This window comes from Halichoerus grypus, chromosome 4, assembly GCF_964656455.1.
Source record: "Halichoerus grypus chromosome 4, mHalGry1.hap1.1, whole genome shotgun sequence".
Classification (NCBI taxonomy): Eukaryota; Metazoa; Chordata; class Mammalia; order Carnivora; family Phocidae; genus Halichoerus; species Halichoerus grypus.
The window spans coordinates 85,826,035-85,829,113 of NC_135715.1; the positions used below are offsets into that span (position 1 = coordinate 85,826,035).

The following is a 3,079-nucleotide window of genomic DNA, read 5'->3' on the forward strand; positions in this document are numbered from 1 at the left end:
CCCTAAACCTTTTATTAAAGACAATTTCAGGGTGTCTGGGTGGCTCAGTTGGTTAAGTGTCCAACTCTTGATTTTGGCGCAGGTCATGATCTCAGAGTCATGAGATCAAGCCCTGTGTCGGGCTTTGAGCTCAGTATGGAGTCTGCTTGGGATTCTGTCTCTCCCTCTCCCTCTGCCCCTCTCTTCCCCACCCCAGCTCACGTGCTCTCTCTAAATAAATAAAATCTTTCTAAAAACAGGAATAAAGAAAATTTCAAATACACACAAAAATAGAATAGCATAATGAATTCTCATTACCTGTCACCTTGCGAAGTTGTGTCATCTATCTCCGTCTTTCCTCCCTTTCCCCCTTAAGGATATTCAGCCATTAAAAAAAAAAAAAGCATTCCTCAGATTGTTGCAAACCCTTAGTTAATTTCCCCAATTCTGAAAAACTGCAAGGTTGATTTTGAGAAATTTTTGCCAATGTGTTGTTTTACGGAGGAGAGTCTTTTTGGATGTTCCTACTAACCATTTCTGCTGATATCCTTAGAATGTTTTAAAGCAAATACCATCATATCGTTTTATATATTGTTTAACTTACAAATACTTCAGAATGTAACTAATAGGAAAATATTTTTAAAAATTTAATCAGGGGGACTTGGGTGGCTCAGTTAAGTGTCTGACTCTTGATTTTGGCTTGGGTCATGATGTCAGGGTCAAGAGATCGAGCCCTGAGTTGATCCTGCTTAAGATTCTCTCTTTCTCCCTCTCCCTCTGCCCCTCCCACCCTGCTCACACATGCTCTCTCTCTCAAAAAATTAATAAAAAATGTAATCAAATATCATTGTTACATGTAAAAAACTGAACAGTTCTTTTTTTTTAAGTATTTTTTTATTTATTCATTTGAGAGAGAGACACACACAGAGAGGCAGACTCTGCTGAGCTGGGAGCCCGATGTGGGGCTTGATCCCAGGACCTGGAGATCACAACCCGAAGGCACTTAACCATCTGAGCCACCCAGGTGCCCCAAAAAATTGAACAAATTTTTAATGTCATGTAATATCCACCCAATCCATGTTCAAATGTCCTCATTTTATCAAAAATTTCTTTTTTCTTTTTCTTTTTTTCCTGAAGTCAGTTTGTTCAATTCAGGTTCCAAACAAGAGCACACATTGCATTTGGGTGGTATGTCTCTGGTTAAAAAGAAAATCACAGGGGCACCTGGGTGGCTCAGTCGGTTAAGCATCTGCCTTCAGCTCAGGTCATGATCCCAGGGTCCTGGGTTCGAGCCCCGCATCGAGCTCCCTGCTCAGCGGGGAGCCTGCTTCTCCCTCTCCCTCTGTCTGCCACTCTGCCTACTTGTGCTCTCTATCTCTCTGTCAAATAAATAAATAAAATCTTAAAAAAAAAAAAAAAAAAAGAAAATCATAGGCCCCAAATGGAGTCACTTATGCTAGACCACATCACCAATCTGGGGTTTAATCCCTAACCTAATTGCAGTTTCAACTTCCTTCAAATGTAGTCTTAACTGGTCAGTCAGGGATTTTTTGGTCAGTACCAGTGAGGTAATCTGTTGGGGGGCCAAAGTTAAGCCAACCCAAAATGTGCTTTCTTTTTTTTTTGGCCACAATATCACCATTTGTCACACTGAGTCTGAAATGCAATTCATGACATAATGACAAGTTTTTCACAAGTACTGGCTGAAAGGATGGTGGGTATATTAAGAGAGATCAAATAAATTGACAATCATATGGAACTTTTTAGATAAAATGGAGTTGTTCTGAAATGTAGATATTTTTTATTCTCTAACAAGACCTTATTTTGTCTTTTTAAAATAAATCAGGTTATCTTCTTGTTCCCCAGAGATGATGTCCTTTGTATCCTACCAGATGATCCAAATCTTCTTTAAATGGATTGTAGCCTTGTTCCTTTAAACAAGGCAGAGCCCAGAAAAGCTGGTCCAGAGGAGGAAATTCTTCCCAGGGAATCCACTCCCAACTTTCATTTTTTTCAGGCTCTGCATTCTTTGGTTCCGGGTCATGAGTCACATTCACCTCTCCTTTCATTAGTATGGTCACATAATGGTAATTTTCTTTCTCAACAGAGGAATTCACAACTAAGGCAAAGTGAATATTTTTCAGGTGAAGAGCTGCTTCTTCCCAGGTTTCCCTTTGGGCACATTCTTCCCACATTTCACTGAACACCAAATGGCCCCCAGGAAGTTGAAAACTGCTGGCTCCAACTGACCCTTTCCTCTTGCCCAGGAGGACACAACGAGGATGCCGGCTGCTAGTCACCATTACTCCTACCGTGATTCCAGGATGCCACCTGGGAGGCTCCATGGAGGCCATCATAGCTCAGGAGGACCTGGCAGAGGCCAGCCAAAATGCGCTACTTTGGCATACTGTTTATTTATTTTTAATATTTTATTTATTTATTTATTTATTTATTTATTTATTTGAGTGAGCGAGCAGGGGAAGGGGCAGAGGGAGAAGGAGAGAGAGAATCCCAAGTAGACTCTGTGCTGAGTGCAGAGCACAGTGCATGGCTCAATCTCACAACCCTGAGATCATGACCTGAGCCCAAATGAAGAGTTGGACACTTAACCTATTGAGCCACCCAGGCCCCCTATTTACTTATTTTTAGATTTTATTTATGTATGCATTGGGGTGGGGAGGAGCAGAGGGAGAGGGACAAGCAGACTCCCAGCTGAGCGCGGAGCCCGATGTGGGGCTCCATATCATGACCCTGAGATCGTGACCTGAGCCAAAATCAAGAGTCGGATGCTTAACTGACTGGGCCATCCAGATGCCCCTACTTATTTTTTAAGTAGGCTTCATGCCCGGAGTGGAGTCCAAGGTGGGGCGTGAACTCACTACCCTCAGATCAAGACCTGAGCTGAGATCAAGAGTCAGATGCTTAATGCACTGAGCCACCCAGGTGCCCTGGTATACTGATTATTTTAAATAAAAGTTACTTAAACAGCCAATGCAAAAAGAACTCTGATGCCCCTCTGTCTCCAGGAAACAGGAAATAAATCTCCCATGTGAAAGGCATCCTCTCTATACCAGGAGGTAAATATACATCCTTATTTCCA

General features: G+C 42.1%; 1 pseudogene; it reads right to left on the minus strand.

Annotated features, from left to right (window-relative positions):
* Positions 1 to 1,795: 1,795 nt before the first annotated feature.
* Positions 1,796 to 2,710, minus strand: LOC118545233 (nucleotide triphosphate diphosphatase NUDT15 pseudogene; annotated as a pseudogene).
* Between the last annotated feature and the right edge of the window lie 369 nt (positions 2,711 to 3,079).